Source organism: Diabrotica undecimpunctata, chromosome 2 (assembly GCF_040954645.1).
Source record: "Diabrotica undecimpunctata isolate CICGRU chromosome 2, icDiaUnde3, whole genome shotgun sequence".
In the NCBI taxonomy this organism is placed as follows: domain Eukaryota; kingdom Metazoa; phylum Arthropoda; class Insecta; order Coleoptera; family Chrysomelidae; genus Diabrotica; species Diabrotica undecimpunctata.
In genome coordinates, this window is record NC_092804.1 from 12,911,451 (window position 1) to 12,934,428 (window position 22,978).

Here is a 22,978-nt window from a genome sequence, read left to right on the forward strand (position 1 = left end):
CGTTTGAGTTGTTTTCTTGAAATATGGTAGATAAGAAATGTGTAAATTTTATGGTTAAATTATAACTATAGTAATTGTAATAAAAGTGATATTATGGGATATAAAGTTCAACAAATAATGTGATTTACTAATAGATGTGAATAACCTTACGTTGGTGTCAAATGTGAGTAAAAAAAGATAATCAATATTCATTAATATGGAATTTTGAGTTAAATTGAATGAACATTTGACATTGTGATAATTTTTATTGAACACGATGGAAAAAATTTAATTTCAACATTTTTAAACAATCGTTAAAACTTGGTTTTAATTTAATTTTTTCTTTTTTACACTAAAATACACAACGATATATAAGTGATGGATTCGACCGTTACTGAACAGAAATTAATTTTATCTACCAATAAAACAATAAAAACTTTTGTTTTCGAAACTTTCACAAAATCTATTATAATTTATTATCACTACCATACTACAGCTGTTTCGGCAGAGTACCTTTCTCAAGTCATCTATTTTTGGTATTCGTTTACACATTATAGTCTTTAACTGAATAAGTTGAGGGGGGAGAACTGTTTGTCTCAAGTTAGTCATTTAGATTGGTGTATTTTTTAATTCATTAATTTTCATAGATGCTAATAAAGATAGCTTAAGGCCTTTATTTTGAATGTAAAGAATTTTAATTGATTGATATTGAAAGCCCTTTAGTGTTCTGCTGTCAGTTTGTTGATAGTTCTACCAGTTTGACCGTGCTTGATAGTTCCAGCTTGCGTGGAGGAAGATCTCTGAACTTAGGGCGGGGAAAGTCCTCAACGTTCCTGTAGATATGCAGGACAGGTGCGAATAAGGTCCAACCAAATAAGTACCCGCGGATCAACTGAGGACATGACATAGGGCAGCAACTATGTCATTATTACACTGGGGCTGTATGAAACATACAGGTCTAGTGTAAATTACTCACAGATGGCAACTACATCTTAGTTCAACCGGCTGTGAGACTGTGATCAGGCAGAGAACAGGAAACCACCTGATTATCTTCCCAGAGAGCGTTATGAAATGACGACTAAGCAAGAAAATTCTGTGCTCTGCAATTCGGCTAGCAACCGGGGTCATATCGATTCCGGGTCAAAAGGTGTGAAATGAGCGACAGGGCAGATGATTGTGGACGACCAGGCAATATCTGCGAAATGAGATACTGGAAGATCAAACTTAAAAAACACCGCATCGCAACATGGAAAGTTAGGGGGCTGCTACAGCCAGGTAAATTGTATATATTATTAAAAATGTACTGATCAAGGAGAAGATAGATATCTTTGGGATATCTGAGACACACTGGGAAGACCAAGAACATTAGGAGGCCACTCACTACAAAGTTTTTATGTCAGGAGCTAACAAACCAGGACAAAAAGGCGTAGCAATATTAATTCAAAAACTTTGGGCAAAATATGTACATGAATACCTTCCAGTAAATGATCAAATTATCAAAATAACTCTAAACGCTAAACCAGCTAAAATGCATATTACACAGGTATATATGCCAAAATTCGAAGCAGTAGAAGATGTAGAGGAAGAAACATACCATATGATACATGAAACTATCTCTAACATTTCCAAAAAAGAACCAATGATGATAATAGGAGATTGGAATGCAAAAATAGAAAAAACTAAAATAGATGACCATTTAGGGTGAAGGAACGATAGGTGAGCATGGCTTAGGCTCCTTCAATTTTCCATCGATATGGATCTTAGTATAGTAAACACAATGTTTAAACATTATCCGAGGAGCTCAATAATCGACGTGAAGCACAATAATCATTGTGCTACACCAACGTGGAGCACAAATAAAAGACAAAAATGATTCCAAAATATCCGGAAAAGTTTAGAGAAGTATTAGCAGAAGCTGACCCACCAGTGACTACCGGAGACCCTGACAAAACGTGGGAATACACAAAGAAATGGATCACTGAAGCTATCAACAATACCAATCCCAAAGACAAAGCAGCTATGAAAAAACATTGGATGACTGAAGAGACTCTCAATCTTGTCGAAGAAAGACGAAAACTTAGAAACGGCACACGGTTCAAAACAAAAAGAAATAGTGATCTGCACCATAAATACAACTATAAAACACTTGTGTATAAGGGACTAAAATAATTATATTAAAAATATATGTGTACAACTAGAGGAACATGCTGACCATCAAGAATCTAGAGAAATTTTCTCAAAAGTCAAGTATCTAGCGAAAGAATTCAAACCGCAGACACAGATCATCAAAGATATAGTGAAAATACCATAACAAACCTAGACGGTATCGTAGAGGTGTGGAAACAATATTGCGAAATAGTATTATCTAACAATGACCCAGACAATAACACAGAGAAAAGAAGTTATGAAAAATAACCTCAAATATTGAAATCAGAAATTGATGCGGCAATTAAAATTCGTAAAAGCAGAAGGAGAAGATGGAATAACAGCTGAAACACTCAAAGAAATGGGAGAATTAGGGACGGAAGTAATGCTTCGAATTTGCAATGAGATCTGACATTTGAAATGTGGGTCTACCGTAGAATGTTGCGCATACCATGGACCGCCCATCGCACAAATAACTCAATTCTAGCAGAACTTAAGATAAAAACTAGACTCATCTCAACTATCAACCAAAATATACTGAGATATTTTGGACATATAACTAGAAGAAGAGAAGGCATGGAGCGAATGATAGTTTAAGGTAATGTAGCGTTACTCATTCTCCGAAGCAAAACAACACGCACAGGAGAGAGATAATTGGACAGAAATAGTCAAAAAAATTACATGACGCCACTACATCCTTACGAAGGAGAAAAGATTGAAGAGGAGGTATCAGGATAGCGTCTACTCTATTAGTGTCATCAAAGATATTATGTTTGTATTGTTTCCAGGTTTTTATGTTTGTTTGTTTATCATAGACAATGTTAGAATATCGTAACTGGAAAAAACATAAACAAAAATTGTATATGCATATCCTTTCCTACGTTTTGCTGAAGAATAACCAGAAAAAAATAAAAATACATCAAGATCGAGTTATTAAGTTCTGATTTCATACTAACAGTAGCATATTTATTATCTTTTCGCATTCCATAAAGAACTCAAACGACTCCTCCTCTCACTTCTGAAAACCATAAAAGCCCCTTGCCCAGGCCCTGAAAATCTCAGAATCTCCGCCCATGTGCATATTTCAGGTACTAGCGGCCTGTCAGTCCTTTCCTACACAACTTAATTTTCTCTTTGAGATAACGAACAGAGACGGCAAAAGCAGAGCTTTCATCGGCAAGAGCGAGACAGTCGTGCAAGAAAAGAGCGCTTCATGCCTTGCTTCAGAATCCACTTCAGAGACTTCAGAGGACTCTAGATAGTGAATAGTGGCTCACATCGCGCTGGCTGTACTTAGTAGACAGACGCGCATCGTAGTGGCTCGAGGTTCGTGTTCTAATCCCGCGTCCAAAGCTTTTAAGTTTTGCCTTCGGCGTGCTTGCTGGATTTTCGGTGTTGGACCGGTCGAACTCTAGTCCAAGTGTTTTGTTTAGAGATTTTGTAGTGGTGTTTATAACAAGGATATTGTGTTGCTGTCTTAAATCATTTGTGCCCATGAACATGTAAAAGTTTGGAATATCTTTTATTTTTCAAAAGTAAGTTTTTGTTTTTTTTTAATTATTCAAATGCACACTTTATTTTACATAGAATGACATGAATTACATCATTTTCTGAATGTTTTAGACTTACAAGTTAGGTTGAACCACATTAAAATAGTATACGTGAAAAAATTATTTAACTTACATTTTTAGCGACATCAGAGGTGTCATCGTGTATACAAATGTATTAATAATTATACTACAAGTTTCTGCAACTATTTAAACTACCTTTAATATAATTGTCAAGATAATTTTGGGAAATTAAGTATAATAATTTATCAAAAGTTGTATTATCAGAAAACGAACACTATAAAAAAAGAATAAACGGAGTAATATAAATAAAACCCTTGTAACAATGCATTAACAAAAAAACTAAACAAGTAAGGTTTACAATATTAGGGGATGAAATAATAAATAATGTGACGCTGCGCCTCAAATGTGATTTTTTCTTCTTTAAGTGCCGTCTCCAATCAGAGGGTGGATATCATAATTTTACTCTATCTATCGCTGCTATTAAAGTTCTATTGGAGTTCATTTAAAACAGTCCCCTAAAATTTTTAACCATAACAGCATGTTTCTTCCCACACTGCTTCCTCCTCTTATCTACCTTGTATTATCAATCTTAGCACAATATCGGTGTACCTGATTATGTAATTCTCTTATTTTCATTGTGTTTATCACTTCGTACTCTTTTCCCATTTCTCGAAATACTTCTGTGTTCGTTTTCTTTTGTGTCCATGCTATTCTAAGTATCCTTCTGTAACACCACATTTCAAATGACTCTAACTTATTTATGTGTTCTTGCTTTAATGTCCAGCTTTCAAGTCCATATTGCAGTATCAAAAACACGTAGCATCTCAGTGCTCTTACTCTCAGTTCTAATCTAAGGTCTTTGTTGCAGAGAATTGTTCTCATTTTTACAAACGCATATTTCTATTGTTTGATCATTATTTTCTAAAATCCAGGTTCCCAGGTATTTGTATTTTTTAACCGTTTCTATTGGTAAATCTCACAAATGTATGTTTATATATTTGTTTTCTTTGCTATTATCATACATTTAATCTTTTTTATATTTCTTTTTGATCCATATTTTTCACAGAAACTGTTTGTCTTGTTCAATAGTAGTTGGAGTTGTTCAGCAGATCTTGCCTTAATCACGGTATCATCAGCATATACATATCTTATGTTGTTGATCATTATTCCGTTAATTATTATTCTTTCTTTACAGCGTTCTATATAAAAAAAATTTAAAGAGATAAGAAGATAAGACCAATAGTAGTATATGCTGCATAGACATTTACATTAACTAACAGCAAGACAAGAGGAGCAACTGAAAGTTTTTGAGGGGAAGATTATACTGGGGCCAAAGAGGGAATACAAAGAGGATGCCAGACAACGGATGAATCCCGAAATACAAGGTCAAGAGAACATAGTTAGAGCAATAAAATCACAGAGAATTAGATGGTACGGACACATAATGAGAAGAAACATCATCCTAATGTATATTTGATAAGAAACCATTTACTAATAAATATTGGAAGATCCCTGATTACTTTCTAGACTAATTTGTTTATTGTATAATCATATAAAAGCTGTAATAATCATAAGACATTATCAGTCTATATTTTAACATTAACTACGTTACTTCTCATATTACTTGTATTTTTAAGTTATTGTCAAAGTGTACTATATAATCTTTGAAATAAAGTTTTTAAAAAGTATATTTCCAAAACGAAATATATAATTTCCGTTAAGAGTTATAACGAAATGGATACCACAAGGTAAAAAACCAGAGGCACACCTAAACTGAGATGGAGACAACAAGTGGAAGAAGACTTAAGGAGTATGGAAATCAGAAATAAAGGAAGGACAATAAAAGAGAGAAAAGTAGTGGAAACTGCGAAGTCATACCAAAAACTGTAAAACCAAACGCAGAACGGTATGTGAAAGTTCATAAAATTAAAACTACTTTTATGAAAATGAAGACATTTCTTTGCAATAATTATCTGAGTTTAGAACTAAGACAAAGAATGGTTAAGTGCTATAATTGTTCTGTACTTATGTATGGAGTAGAAATGTGGACACTAAAAGTATCAAGCATGAAGAGAATTGAAACATTAGAAATGTGGATTCATAGACGGATGCTGAAGATATCTTGGAGACCAAGAAAAACTAATGAGGAAGTACTAAAAAGGGTCAACAAAGATAGAGAATAAGACTGTTAACCACCGGAAAATGTCTTATCTGAGACATTTAGTAAGTGGAAATTGATATAGTATACTACATCTGATCCTTAAAGGCAAAATAGAAAGCCGTATAAGAGTAGGAGGAAAATAGGTTTCTTGGTTAAAAAACATTCGTGAATGGACTCATATCAAATGCAGGACAGTATTATTAAATGTGGCAGAAGTTCGAGGAGCCTCAATATGTTCGACGTTCGAAAAACGTCGGATAATTCTGATATGGGATGTGAAGAAGAAGAACCCTGCAGAAAGATAATGGAAAATCGAATAATGATGATGATTCTACAAGTTCCTTGATAAAATCCGGAATTTTTTTTAATATTTATTTTCTAAATCATTGTGATAGTCAAGTCCACTTTTGATTGTTTAATTATATAAAGCTATGTTTATAAAAAGTGTTTGGTTCCCAGCTTAGCTTTAAAGTCAGCTAGTATTACAATTCATATTGCAACTTCGTAGAATCTTTCTACCACTTCTTGTTCCTCATCATCTTTTGTTGGTGTATATATTTACAAATGTCATATTATGCAATTTACCTTTAGTCTCATGGGTTAAATTCCGCGGCAAAAGTATAGAGAAAGTGCCGATGAAGTTAGCTACAAATGATCCGTCAAATTTGTGTTTGCGGTATTACCATGTCCTTATTATGTATATGTTTTATGCCTCAAATATGCTTTGAAACAGTACATTTTTATTATATTATTTTATGAATTCGGGTATTTTTTTTTAATTTTTTGAATTTATATAAAACACGAACGAATGAATATTTGTTTCTTTTGATATTAGTTGCAGTTAGTTATTAGAAAAAAATAATATAATTTGCCTTTGGTAGATTGGCAAATAAACTTGGCAATACTGTCAAAACTTTGAAAACACTAGTTGCCAGATTGCAACAGATGTTCAGCAGATTTCAATTTTATGACTATTTTCTTATAATTTTGGGGTGAAATGATACCTGAATACCGTTTTGTTAATGTATTAGTTAGTTACTGGAACTTGTTTAGATCGTTATTACACTAGTCGAACTACATTTAAATTGTGTGAATTTGTGTATTTTATAAACAAAATTAAATTTTAATTTAAAAGAATGTTTAGTAACATTAATTAATATTATATCGCATGCTCTTTCGTGATTTATTTGTGATATGGCAACACTGCCAAATACAAATCTGTCCCTCATTTGTAGCTAACTTCATCGGCACTTTCTCTATACTTTTGTAAATTCCGCTTAAGATTGGTGCTAATGCAATAATAAAATTCGGTAAAACTATAGATAGCGTTCCGGTTAAGTTAGCTACAAACGAAAGAAATTCTTGTATTTGGCAGTGTTGCCATGTCGTTTTAATAAATAGCGAAACAGCATGCGATATAATATTAATTAATTTAATTAAGCATGGAAAACCTAAAGTGGTAAAATAACGAGTAAAATAATATTTGAAGGTTTTGGCACTATTGCCAAATTTATCCACTAATCTACCAAACGGCAACAACAAAATTTTTTTATAATAACTAACTGCAACTAATATTGAAAGAAACAAATATGCATTCGTTCGTGTTTTATTTAAAATAAAAATAAATAAGAAATAACAGATTCGATAAAATAATATAATAAAAACAGCATATTTGAGGCATAAAACGTATACATAAAAAGGACATGGCAATAACGCAAACGCAAATTTGTGATTTACTGAAGTTTCATTTGTAGCTAACTTAACAGGAACGTTCTCCATACTTTTACCTAAAATTCTTTATAATAAATCATTCTAATAATATTTTGGAAATTCTTGACCTAGACCTCATCTTCACCGCGGAACACACCAAGAACTTTTCCAACACCTGACAATTTCGCGTATCTGTTACGTCTTTGCCGCTTCTATTTTAATATGCACGATTCAATTTCCAATAATACGATATTTATGTAAATGTATATCGTACGTCAAGCACGTCCGTCAATTAACCATTCAAGAAGGTCAAGTGACAAGGTCAAGCGCGATTGAAAATATCTTGTAGAATAACACAAGAGATATTCCACCAACACTTGCAGTGAACTCATTTAGATATAAAAATATATAATTGATATATTAGAAATGGTTTTAAATGTAAATAAAGTAATAAATCGTTGAAGATGATCAATTATAGCTCTCAAGTTTGTAGTATTCTTAAAATAGTGTTGATCTGCAATGAATTATTGAACATAATTATGGAAATAACAATTAAATTCAAGTAAAAATAGTTCAACGAGTAATATACGACATCTAAATAAATTATGAAATAAACAGATAACAAAAAGGCAAAAACCAAATTTACATTGGACCAGAAAAAGAGTGCATTATTTTTAGGAATTGTTGAACGTAATAAAGAAATACATTCTAGATCGGCACATTGTAAGATGTAAACTATTATGAAGCCTTGAATGAACTTAACATTCCAAAATAATCATAATTGTACAAGCGACAATGAATAAAGTAGTTTGTGGATTGCAAATCCACAAGAGCAAAGACGATTTTCGCAAGATTTTGAAACATAGATGAGATTACGACAGGGGAGCGCTCTGACGTGTTATTTTTAATATAGCGCTGAAGAACACTGTAGAAGATACGGAAGATACTTACTCTATTATATAACTTTTAAGACGTTAACGCAAAGCATCAGTGCTACAGGCCTTGTAGGCCCCTGGCTTCTAAAAAATTGGTTATTTCCCTCCATTTTTTTCGGTCCCTTGCTTTCTCTCTCCAATTTCTCACGCATATTTCTGACAAGTCCTGCTTTACTGCTTCCAACCATTTCTTCTTTAGACGTCCTTTTTTTCCCATTTCTCCCTCCTTCAGTATTGTTTTATTATTTCGATTCTCTGGCATTCGTATAATGTGTCCAAGCCATCTAGCTGTTTGTGCTCGTATTTTTGCCGTAATTGCTGGTTTTCCATACATCCTCATTATTTGTTTATTGATTCGTCTTCTCCAAATATTCTCTGCCATCTTTATTCCTCCGAAGATTTTTCTGAGCACCTTTCTTTCCCAGATCTATACTTTCTTTTCTTCCTGCTGGTTCATAATCCACGTTTCACTGATTATTTGTTATGTCTCCTCTCATTTCTATATATTGCGTTTTTGTTCGGTTTATTATTAATTCGTACCTTTTCGCTTCTTCTTCAAATTTCTGGAAAACCTTTTCTAAATGTTTTTTTCTTCTCGCTAGTGTCACCACATCATCCGCGTACGCTATGCACTGTTCTCTGTTATTGAAAATAGTCCTGTTTGTGCTCATATTTGATCTTCTTACAATTTTTTCTAATACTAGGTTGAATAAATTCGTTGATAGCGGATCCCCTTGTTTTAGACCTCTATTCACTGTGAACTGTCTTGAAAAGATTCCTTCTGCTGTTACCCTATTCATCGTGTTCCTAAGCGTCACTAAGTGTCTCACTAGCCTTATAAGCTTTTCTGATATTTCTAATGTTCTCATGGCCTCATATAACATCGTTCGATTTAGGGAGTCATATGCTTGTTTAAAATCGATAAATAGCATATGTATTTCTTCCTTTTACCAAATTATTAGTGTCAAATGAAATATCCTTTCCTTCAATCTTTCACCACCTTCCCTAAAAATCTCAGCTGGGACACAACTTTTTCCTACACTTTTGTTATTTTTTAAGTCTCTTATTATTCCTTTGACTTCATTCAAAGTTGGTTCCTCGCACGTCCCTTCTTCATCTTCTTGCCAATTCTGATTTCCCTCTTGTTCCTGTTCTTGAAGTTCCTCTTGTTGGTCTGTATTTAATAGATCTTTGAAATATTCCGCCCATCTGTTTCATTTTTCTGTTGTTTCATCTAAAAGTAAACCTTCTTTGTTTTCGCAATACTGTGGATTATTCTTTGTAGTCTTTGTTTATGTAGGCTGTATTTTCTTTATCTCTTTGTAGTTTTGCCCTGTTTCTTCTTGCCAAAAACCTCTTTTTCTCTTCCTATACACTTTTCCGCTGCTTTCGACATGGCTGTCTGTATGGTCTGCGACTCCACATTTATATCCTGTTTTACTGGATTCTCTAGTTTTTTATTTATTTCTTTCTCTAGTCTGTTTACAACCTGCTTCTCTTGAAGGCGTTCTAATAGGTAATTTAATCTATCTCTAACAGGTTTTGTTATTATTGGTAGTTCTTGTTTTAGTTTTGCTATTATTAGTGTATGGTCCATATTGGTGTCTACCCCTTTGTAACTCCTGCAATCGATCAGTGCCTTATCATGTTTGCTCTTAATTAAGACCTTATCTATCTGATTGTTTATTTTTCTATCGGGAGAAGTCCGTGTTACCTTATGAATATATTTGTGATCAAACCTTGTGCTAGCTATCTTCATTTTGTTCTAATCTCTTATATTTCTCAGTCACGATTTGTTCTTTTGACCTATAGCTCTTCTTTCATCTATTTTTTCTTCCAAGATTAGTTGTAGCTCTTCGTACTCAGTGTGGCTCATTATTAAACATGATTCTCCATCAAATAAAAGCCAAAAATAGTGATGGTTTTGATTTAAGTTTTATCAACGTATTTTACTTTTAAAAATAAAAGTATATGTTTTATCAGTCCCAAATAATTGTTGTTAATATTTTTGACCTACTTTTAATATTATTTTCATCGACAGACCTTGTGCTACTATTTGCTTTGAACAAAAATTTTTATTCTGACTATAAAAAAAATGAACAAGAGTTTGTAAGTTCAGTTTTTTATCCATGTTATTTTAGATTTTTTAAAGAGTTGTTACAAAAATTTAACTAATATATTATGATCAACGACTTATATAGAAAAATAAACCTCAACCTATACTTCTCGTTAGATAACTGTTTTAATTTTAATGGCACATTATTGCCGCATACCGGTTATCTTAATCTTTCAGTAGACTGAAAATCAGAATGGTTTTGTTGCACAAGCATTATGTATCGTTTCAGAGGCGCAGTTTTGCGGTTACAACATTCACCAATTTTATTAAAATTATATGGAATATTCGTTTAATCTTAAAAGCTAAAGATGAGTGGTAATTAGCAGAATATCATCATTCAATCTTCGCTTGTTCACTGCTTCTCCCTCATTATTTTGCATCTGTTTCGTTCTTGTGCCTCCTGCATCCAATTCCTATGGCAACGTTTTAGATCGTCAGTCGAACGTGTTGGTAGACGACCTCTGCTTCGGTATACGTGTTGCTATTCTCTCTACAGCATCAGCCACTTCTGATCTTCGTCGTAGCTGGCGGTTTGGAATCTTGCTCGCAGTAAAACACAAATATGAAATATAAATGAAATATAGCTCGCTCCATCGCTCTTTGAGCCACATGGATCTTTTTTACTGTTCTCCTTGTCATAGTTAACGATTCGGCTATATCAACAATGGCAAAACACACTGATTAAAGTTTTTTTTTAAGATATATTGGTATGTCGGACGATTTGAAAATGTGGTTCAACTTGCCGAATGGCGCCCAAATCAATCTTATACTAGGGAAAATCTCAACGGTTTGGTTATGTTTTCCCATGCGAGTCTCGTGACCTAGGTCTTTATAGGCCATAATCTTGTTCCTAAGCATATATCTTCGCTGACTACAAGATTTGTCATCATCTGGGTTTAAGATATATTTATTTTCAATTCCCTTGTAGCGAGGAAAAGGAGAGTTGATTTAACAGTTCTTTGGCCTTATGTATTCTATTAGCTATTAATACAATATAATCTGCAAACCTTAGGTTGCTAAGCTTTTCTCCATTTAATTTTATGCCCTTGTGGTCAGTTTTTTTTAGCATAATATATCGAAAGGAAAACATTAGACAAAAACTCTACAAAAAAAACTGTTCTTTAATGAAGTCGAAGGAGATGAAACCGAGTAGAATTAATACATAAATGGTAATTTGTGCTAATTAAAGGAGGCTAATGGAGAGCTAAACAAACCAGGAGCTAATGGAGATTTATAAGAGGCCCAAAGAAAATCAGAGTACAGGTAGTTATATTGGCTCCAATTTATAACTAGGTAGTTATATGCTTGTGACATGTTTTACGAATGACAAAAGAAATGTCCTAGGAGTCCTGCAAGCAGGAGAACAAGGGAAGAAGAGAAGAGGGAGACCACAAAAGAAGTGGTTTGATGCCGTCCGGACCAACATAGAAGAAAAAGGAACAAGATACTGGAAAGTAAAAGTAAAGGACCGTAAAATGTGGAAAAATTAGTCGAGAATATCAAAACTAAGGGCCTGTAGAGTTGTTATATATATAATTTGTGCTATCTAGGTTGTTTGCGTTCGAATTAAACAAAATATATCAAAACAAATAGATATTTTTTGTACATACATACTCTACACAAACTACTACTCCAAAATCATCTTGGCTAACTCATTTATACCAACAGATTAAGTGAAGATCATGTAATTTTTATACATGACTGTAAGACCTGCTTTACACAGCGTCTTAAAAACGACAGAAGAAAGAAAACATATACTAGTATTCGTACATCAATATTATCTGAAGGCACACTTCAAAAAAACTTCTTTGGGAAAGGTATTTTTTGAACAGAGACATTAATTATTGTTATTATTAATTCGACTCTTTTTAGAACTTTATGCTACGTTCAAAATGTGTTTTTGGTTTTTCAAAGCAAAGAATCTTATAAAAAATATAAATTTTATTTTTTTTTAAGGATTTTAGTATATCATATTTTAATTATTTACTTAACAAAAGCTCAAATCATTAATATCTACATAAAAGAAGATAGAAAAAATTGTTCAAACTACAGAGGGCTAAGTGTCATAAATTCATGCTTAAGACTTGAGCGTGTGGACAAGAAAGTGCTGTAATATGGTCATCCCAACCCAATCAAAGACGAAAAGATTGTACACGATACACGCTCACAACCAAGCCATTCTAGCTGAAGATTCTATATACTTGGAAAACTGGAGGAAGAGTAGATCAAGTTGGGCTTTACAAGATTATATAAAAAAAGAGTACTTAGTTGCAGAAGAAATACCGGAAAGTGAACAAACCGAAATGGGAACTGTAAAATCAACTGGAACCTTCAAATACTTGGTAGTGCAAAAAACATCAAAAGAATGGTGTACCGAAGAAATACATTCCAGGATTGGCCAAACAAGATCAGCCAGAAGACAATTACATGGACTCTTGTGGAGTAATAAAATAACAAAAGAAAATAAAAGAAGAATTCATAAAACAATAATAGAAAGTATTGGATTGTACGGCGTGGAACACTGAAATATAAACCAAAGAAACAAATCAAACATTAGAAAAATAAACTTTTGGAGATGATGTTGCAAACTCACTAAACTTGATAGGGTGAAGGACAAAGATATTGGGACAGAAATGGAATTGATCTAGACATAATGGATACATTTGAAGCTAAAAGAAAAATCTGGTATAGACACCTGCAGAGAATGACTGAAAAGATATGATGAAAAAAGATAGAAAAATGGACTCCACCTACTAGAAGAAAACGAGGTAGACCAAGACGGTAATAGAGCAAAAATGCCGAAGATGCAATCAACGTCAAAGATTTAGAAATTGAAGATTGCTTCGACAGAAAACGCTTGAAATTAGGAGGTGAGCAAAATTTGCAAATGCAAATTGTTTATAAATTGTACACCACTTACAGAAAAGTAAAAATTTGTGTCATAAATGTAGAAATTGGAGAAGTGCGACCATTAGTCGTTACTATGTAATCAAAAATCTAAGTAAAACATCAATTTTAATATCTTAATTGGTCCCTTAATCTCATAATATATATATATATATATATATATATATATATATATATATATATATTAATATAATATTAAAAGTCAGAGATGCGCCAAGCAATTAATTAGCTAATTAATTAATTAATTAAACTTATTCAAATGATGCAATTATGATTTTATCACACTATTTAATTCTCTTATCTCAGGGTTATATTCGTGCTTCAATATCTATACTTTCCATATGGTAGGTAAGGTCTGAGGAATACCGGAATAATAAACATATATGATACAAAATTATATATTGAAATAAAATTCACACTCAAATATCTTAAACAAAAAATATCTCATACAATGATTATCAAAATTTTGTTCTACGTACGTGAACCTTCAAACATTATTGTTATATACTACATAAATTAAAATCTCAAATCAAAATTGTTGTTCTATATCTCCTGATGAGTATTTCTATCCTTTCTGAAGCAATAAAAAACTTGTTGATAAAAAAATATTGACGAATGGAAAATAATTATCTCTCTAATGATGAGTTGTCCAAATCCTTGTTCCTTGTAGCCTACACTATCGATTCTTAGCAGTTCCCTAGTTAATCAGCAATCTTACAACAAATTATTGCGAGCCTCTCGTCTTCAATGATCTCCTTCAGATGCACGTGTCGTTCAACAGATGCCAGTCTCTTCTCCTCTCGATAAACTGAATCTCTCGTTCCGGCCTGAACAGTGACTCTTGGAATATACAAGTAGAAAAGTATGACTTACAATATTTTACTGGATCAGCTTCCGTCAGGATACACTTAGTCCACGAAAACTCACAAACATTCACTTCTAATGCTTAATATCACTTGGGAACCGCCAAAGAACAACGACTGTTCGCCTTGCACCCTTGGAAAACAACTGATGATCTTTTTTTTTCTAAAATCTAGCTAAACTCTCATTCATCTATCTCTCCCACTTTTTTTCACTCTTTGCCAATCAAAGTTCGTCATATTTATTCCCATTTCGATAACAAACAACAATTTTACCTACAATTATAATTTTCCTACAAACTATTAACATGCTAATCGGTTTCTACAAATTCTTAAGAACTAACGGAGAAATATAATTTCTAAATTCTACCCTATTGTCTTTATTCACTGTACAAGTCCATTTGGAAAACCCGGTCGTATTGTTCAATTCACTACGTTCACTCAAATATATTTTACAAAGAAAATAATTTATGCATATCTTAAATTTTGTTTACTACAGGTAATCCAAAGATAATGGACTTTCTTTGAAATATCTTTCATAGTTTATCAGTTGAAATATTTTGAATTTTTATATTTTATAATTTGAAATATATTAAGAGCAAACCAATATTATTTTTAATTTTACATAGCATAACAACTCTCCAGGATATCTTGAAAATTTATTTAGATGGTCTATTTAGTAATTTTAATTTTATCTTTGGCGGATAAAATGAATCATAACAATATATATATATATATATATATATATATATATATATATATATATATATATATATATATATATATTTATATAATATTGTATAGCCTTGATAGGTGAGCTTAATATAATGCATTTCTTCTTTCAGGCGCTCGCTATCCGTTGCGCCTATGTTCAAGAATAAAGAGATTTAATCTGAATGGTGTGAGGTCACACAACTTAGGTGGTCGAATATTTCTTTTGATAAATTTGTTATATTCAGCCAGCGGACAATTTTTTATTAAACATTTTTCCTTGTTTTAAGTACCTCCATGTGTACACATTTTTAAAATTAGTGTGATTCTTAATCATATATGGTTTTTGAAAAAAGCTACTTATCGTGGTATTGGAGTGGTGCTGTAAATAAAAATTCATTCTTAACCCTCGGTGATTAAATTGGGAATGTTCTTGCTTAAAGTGATAATAATAATAATAGTTTAAACCTCCAAACAGTTCCTTAAGTAACTGGTGATTAGCGAAAAAGAACAAAGTACCTTTGATATGATTTGATCGTCTAGGAGGTAATACTCCCCATAAAGTAGTTCCTTTAATAAATAAGAACATAAGAAAAGGAACTTGTAGCTTACTGGGAAAACATTCCAGTCCAAATAAAATTAAAAAGGTTATTACAATCTTCTGCTTACTACCCAAAATATTCTGAGAGTTTTAGAAGCATGAACTCCCAGTAATCACAGATGTTCTCACTGGACAATACTTACTCAGATATCACATCTGTACGGTGTCACAAAAAGCTATTTTCATGACTTTACAGAAATTTAATTCGTCTGCATATACAGGCGAAACACTAATAATCCCTCGTTTGCTTGGGTCTTAAAACAGGCAAAATATCGAGAACTGCATACAGATTTTACAAAGATTAAGAGAAATTAAACTTTTTAGAACCCGAGTACATAGCAAATGTCTCTTCAAACTACCTATTTTGAAATGACAATATATAATAGTTAATAAGATCTAAGATCTAAGAGTTGGTAAGAATAATCGTTCTTCAAATCTTACTGATTGATGATACGTAACTCTTAATTAACTGTAACTGTAATTGACATTGTAGATTTGCTTAATCTCTTTGCAATGGTGACGATGACTGTTGAATTTTCTGTCCAAATATATAACGCTGCTCACATTGGCCAAAGCTGTTTATGTAAATACAGTGTTCGCCAAAATAAACAGTACCGAAAGTGAACATTGTATTTAGTTTTTTTTTCCAAGGTTGATAACGTTTTTGCAGATTATCCGACAATCCTTTAAAGATTTCTGAATGATATATGGTTGCTGCAGTTGAAGGCTTCGTTTTGGATAGTTTAAGATCTGATCGAGAACGCATCCTTTATTAATGTTGTTAAAAACTGTTTGTAGATGATCGGAAGATCTCTTGCACTGACACAACACACTGTCATTGTTACAAACATTGATTTCTGGATGATATATGGTTGCCTTGTTAAAGACTTCTTTTTTTTCTTCTTCTTCCTGTTTATAAGCAATTCTGCTTGTTCATTGGCGGATTAATACCTCTATGAAAGGTTGTCACTCCACCTTTTGCGCAGTCGTCCGATACTTCTTTTGCCGATTGGTGACATATCTTGCTATGTTGACGACACGAGTATCCTCCATTCTGTTTATGTGGTTATTCTATTATTTTTTTTTTATTTTGTATCCATTCATTTATACACTGTACGTTAATTTTTCTTCTAATGTCTTCACTTCTCTTTCGATCTCCCAGCGTATTTCCTGTAATTCTTGTCAGTACTCTCATCTCTACCGTTTCCAGTAGGCTTTATAAATTCTTGACTTCATCTCAGTATTATTGTGTGTGTCTCCCTATAGTATTATTAAGGCATACTGCCAGTCTATTTGCTTTTTGTACTTGATCTCTCACTTCTTTGTTCACGTCTCCATAGTTGGACAGTGTATTTCCCAGTTATTTTATTTCCATTATTGTTCTAGTTTTCTGAGATGAGATTGTCATATTAAATTCTTTTGCTCTTATATTAAATCTGTGGACAAGTCTCTGCAGACTATCTTGATCTTGGGCTATCAATATTGCTTTTGTCTGCGTAACATAATATTTTTATTTCTTTGTTTCCCATTCTGTATCTTGTTTCTTTGTTAACGCTTTTGCGATTTCATCCATGATTAAATTAAAGAGCATGACGCTTATTGAAGAGCATGAGGCTTAATCAGTTCCCTTCTCGTATTCCGCTGCCTATTTCAATAGATTCTGTAAGTTGTCCATTCATTCTGACTTCTATTTTGTTGTTTTGGTAGATGTTTTTGATAGTTTTTACAATATTTAGGGGAACTTCTCTATTACACAGATGATGGATTACATCTTTGAGTTTTACTCCATCAAACACTTTATTTAGGTCAATCAGATACAGAAATGCTCGTCTAATATGCTCTAGTAATGTCTCAGTAATTTGCTTTATAACGAATATTGCATCTGTACACCATCTTCCACTAAGAAAGACTTGTCGATATTTTTTAGACACTTGTTTCAAACAAGAAATAATCCTCTATAATAAAAGCGTACTACTGAGTTGTAAGAACCATTTTTAGAACGATTTTAATAATGGAGCAGTGTTAACATGACAGTTAATGACAAATAAGCCAATCAAATAAATACCTATTTACAGTTAATACAGCAGTGTAAATTTCGATACTGTTTGCTTTGAAGAATACCATATTTGCTCTTGGAATAATATTGTATTTACTATTTAATGAATATAATAACTTTTGCTTTTGATGTGTTAATTGTGAGACTCCTATTTTCACTGGCTACTGTTTAATGTCTGTCTCCATTACCAAATTATGAAGTTGTTCAGCGAGCTCTTTCAAGATTATGGTATCATTGGCAGCGTGAATGTTATTCCTGTTTGCAAAAAATATAGATGGTTGCTGATCGTATTCTTTAATTTATTGTGCGCACTCCTTTTCATTTATGATTGCCCCATAGTTTTCCTCCATTCGTTAGTTTTTTAATTTTCTAGCACCAAGGTTCGTCCTGTTAGTCAATGTGTAGATCCTGAGCTACCAACAACGAAAATTTATCGTAGTTTAGTGTAATTAGAAAATCTTATTGCTAACCGGTTACTCTTATATGCGTCGTTGATCTCTTTTTATGCCTCCTGTATTATTTCTTTAGAATACATATTAAATAGGATGGGATACATTATACGACAATGTCAGACAACTGTCTGAATCTCTAATTTCTTGTAAAAAGTAATTTTCTTCACTTAATACTACTATGTGATAGAGGTGTCTGATGAATAGAAGATTACTTGTATTTGTTTTTCTTTGCAAGTAATTGGATACTACAGTTATGTCTGACATTAGCAACATCGACAGAATGGAAATGAATATAATAGTTTTGAAACTTTCACTCATTAAACTGATTGATTGATCTAAATCGAATAATTATTATTGCCTTTACATTATGTGCTAATAAATCTAAGGATATTGTATTATATAAATAGGCCTCTAGGTTTTTCCCTATTAATTTGATCATCTCTACTGGTACTTGATCAGTTAATGTTACTTACTTATTCTGTAGCTCGACAACCCATTGTGGGTCTTGGCTGACTATACTATAATATGACAGTTCATATTGCCTTGCAAAAAGCACTTCACCAGAATAATGTTTAAACATTAACATTGAGACTCAAGTTTGCGTCAGTGGGTGTCGAGTCCAGAATTCCTGGTAGATTTTGCCTAGAAACTTGTTGGACTACAACATTTTTTTAAAATTCTCTGCATTTACTTAGAAAAACTTATTTCAATGGCTAAAATACTGATCGTGGCAGTCGTTTAAAAGCGCGACTGGAAATGCTCAAGCCGTTCAGCATGTTCTGGATCAAAATTCAAATACATATAATTCAGTAGTGGTCAGACGAAAATATTATTTAGCGAAATACCTGTTCCAAATTTATTATAAAAGCTGAGTAAGAGTGAAGGTGAAGACACAGCATTGTGCGAATTAATGGAATCATTGTGACATTTTTCAATATTAACAGTTGGTAATATTGTCCACACATTTACAACTGACCAATCATTGAAAACATAACTTTACTTTTCTCTGCCTTTTATTTGAGGGTGTTTTAGGACATTTTCCGCTAAGTTTGTGTTGTTTTGTAATATTTTGTGTTGTTTTCGGTAATTAGTGAGTTTGTTTTGTTTAATTCCATTATGGATATTACATTACCACGTTAAGGTAACACACTTCTATGTCACAAAGAGAAATCGCAAGAACGTGTGGAGTGAGTCAGGGAGTAGTAACCAAGATTTTAAAGCGTAAACGAGAAACGGGATCAATGGATGTAAAAAGGTTAAGAAAATGCGAAAGAAAGAAAAAAACAACAATATCAGATGAAAGACTTTTACTTCGAAAGAGCAAATTGGACCTAAGAAAAACAAGCCAAGAGCTCCCAACAAAATCTAGCACCATCAGGTGTAGTGATTTATGACTCAACTTTTTGCAATGCGTCCGCAGAAAAAAACAGCTTTCAACTAAACGAATGAAAAACAAAGGCTATTGTGGAACAAAAAATACTCACATTGGACTGTAGACGATTGAAGAAAAGTCCTATTTACAAATTAAACTCGCTTTATAGTTCAGAGACAGCGGTCGAAAGTCTGACAATTGACAATCTGACAAGACACCATCTCGTATTGATCAAACTGTATAACATCCAGTCAAAAAAATGTTTTGGGGACGTTTTTTATGCATGGGGGTTGAATCTTTGGTACCAGTCGAAGGCATGATGAACAGCCAAACATACAAATCCATATTGGAACAGCGTTTGGACAGAGAACTCCAAAAATGTCAGACCCAAGGAGGAGCGATTCTTCAACAAGACTCTGCTACCTTTCACAAGTCAAAGCAAATGATGAAATTTTTCAAAAATAAAAAGATTAATGCTTTGATTTGATTGGCCTGTTAGTTCGCCAGACCTCAACCCCATTGAAAACTTAAGTTGCAGTCTGCAAAGCTAGACTGCGCAAAATATGCCATCAAAAGCACCAAAGATGGTAAAGCAGTAGGCCCTGATAATTTTCACTCAGAATTCTTAAAACTTATGGACTATGATGGCATAAAATGGTTGACAAATATATTTAACAGTATATATGATACGGGCGTGGTTCCCCAAGAGTGGTTAGTGTCAACTTTTATAAATCTTCCAAAAAAACCCAATGCGAGAAAGGGCGAAGACTATAGAATTATAAGCCTTATGAGCCATTTACTTAAAACATTTCTAACGGTCATTCACAAAAGAATATATACAAAATGTGAGGAACAACTAACAAGAACACAATTCGAATTTCGTGATGCTCTGGGAACACGGGAGGCCCTTTTTGCTGTACAGGTGCTATTTCAGAGATGCAGGGATGTGAATTGTGACATATACGTATGCTTTATAGATTACCAGAAGGCATTTGACAGAGTAAAACATGACAAATTAATGACTCTAATGCAAGAAATTGGAATTGACAACAAAGATCTTAGAATTATCAGAAACATTTACTACAATCAAACGGCCAAAATCAAAATAGAAGACCAGTTAACTGATAAAATTGCAATAGAACGTGGAGTACGACAGGGTTGTATTTTGTCTCCATTGTTGTTCAACATTTATTCTGAATGGGTATTTAAGGAAGCTTTAGACGGTTGTGCGAAAGGAATACTAATAAATGGTGAATGGTTGAATAACATTAGATATGCAGATGACACTATAGTTTTTGCCGATAATCTGAATGATTTACAGATATTAACAAATCGCATAACAGAAGTCAGCAACAGATACCGACTAGCTCTTAACATAAAGAAAACCAAATTTATGACAATTAGTAAAAAACCAATACTAAACGCTCATCTTACAATCAACCAACAGAATATCGAAAGAGTCGAGCAATATACATATCTAGGCACCAATTTAAATAGCCAATGGGACCACTCAACAGAAATTAAACAGCGAATAATAAAAGCAAAAGCAGCATTCGTTAGAATGAGAACCATTTTCAACAGTCGAGACATATCATTAAAAACAAAATGCCGTCTATTGAACTGCTACATATTCAAAGTTCCGCTCTACGGAATGGAAGCATGGACACTGACTGTTGCATCTATGAATCGGCTCGAAGCTTTCGAAATGTGGTGTTATAGGCGCATCTTACGTATATCCTGGGTTGACAGAGTTACTAATGTGGAGGTCCTGCGTAGAATGGGGAAAGAATGTGAAATTCTCATGACCGTCAAAACTAAAAAGTTGGAATATCTAGGACATAGTAATGAGAAATCAAGAACGTTACGGCCTTCTCCAGCTGATTCTCCAAGGGAAAGTAAATGGTAAGAGAGGACCGGGAAGAAGACGCATTTCCTGGCTTCAAAATTTACGAAAGTGGTATAACACGACTACCACTGAACTGTTCCGCGCTGCAATAAATAAAGTAAAGATAGCCGTGATGATCGCCAACATCCGGAACGGATAGGCACTTTAAGAAGAAGAAGAAGACTGCGCAAATCGACTGTATTACAAAAATAAAAATTATAGAAGCGGTCATTCAGGTTTGGTTTCAAGATGATAGGGTATCTGGGAAATGTCAGAAGCTCGTAGAATCTATGCCAAAACGAGTAAAGGCAGTAATTGCAGCCAAAGGGGGACATATTTCTTACTAAATGATGTAAGTTTATCTTTATAGTTTTGTCAAAATATAACTTTTTTCTAAATAAACTGTTTTTTTCGTTAAAACAGCCTATGCTTCCATTAATTCGCACAGTACTGTATGGCACTTGAGAACAAATCTAGGCAGTCGAACTTTATAAACATCTTAAGATTAAGAAACATTAGAGAGACCAGATCTAGATTTAAATATTAACTACAAAATTAAATCGACAACTGCGTTTTACTGTAAATATCGCTTTAATATCGTTTAAATATAGTAGTAGTGTAAAATTTAAAAAAAAATGTATTAGTACTACATCCTATTGGACGTTGACAAGAGTTATAAAACACTTTCCTGTGGAATTTATTTGTGTATATTGTTTAAGGATTTTATAATAATCATTCTCGGATTATTTCTGTTGTTTGTCAATTAAAAAATACCGTATTCTATTCCGCAAAGAAATTATAAGCGTTTAAAAGTGATTAAAAACAAGATCTCTTCAGTCAACTAGTAAGGAATGTGGAGGTATTTGAGTAAAAACTGAAATGAGTGTAATTAAAGACACAAATGAAGATTTATGCCACAATTAAATCAACCCGGATTTATTCTAGAAACGTTCACTGATTACGTAATTATGTACGTAACACGTTTGCGCCAACTTTCTGATACCGTAGATCTCGTTTTAGACGTTAGACCGTTAAATTACTTCTTCTTTTCTTAGCTTAAAGGTATATTGAAGTTGTTAATTTGTTCAGCTCCAGTAATAACGTATTCTTGGCCAATTAATTTGAAATATTACTACCCGTGTTTCTGCTTCTAACATATGTCTCCGCTATTAATGTCAAATTTTATCTAATTTGTTTTCCTTGGATACCTACAGCAATGTCTGTTCGGTGATGCGGAATGTGTGAATTAATACAAAGGGGAGACTGTAATACTAATTTAATTTTAGATTTTGATTTATTACAAAGACAAAAATATCGCATAAAGATTTTATGACTTTAATATTTTAGTATAAACAGAGAAGCACAGATATTCAAAAATTATGGGTCACATACATTTTTGGAGGTCTGGCTTTTCGGGGGAAACCTGTCTTCTTCTTCTTTCCATACCATGTCCATTATTTAACTTTTATGAAGAGGGATAAGGAAGTCTGATTAAACCACTCAAGTAGGTTACGAAG

At 33.0% G+C, this 22,978-nt stretch overlaps 1 protein-coding gene across 1 annotated transcript in view; it reads left to right on the top strand.

The window, feature by feature from the left end:
* Positions 1–3,358: 3,358 nt before the first annotated feature.
* Positions 3,359–22,978, top strand: part of LOC140434202 (uncharacterized) — a 58,293-nt gene continuing 38,673 nt past the window's right edge. The window contains exon 1 of the mRNA XM_072522288.1: positions 3,359–3,659. The gene's annotated coding sequence lies outside the window, so the exon portion shown is untranslated. The remainder of the gene's footprint in view (positions 3,660–22,978) is intronic.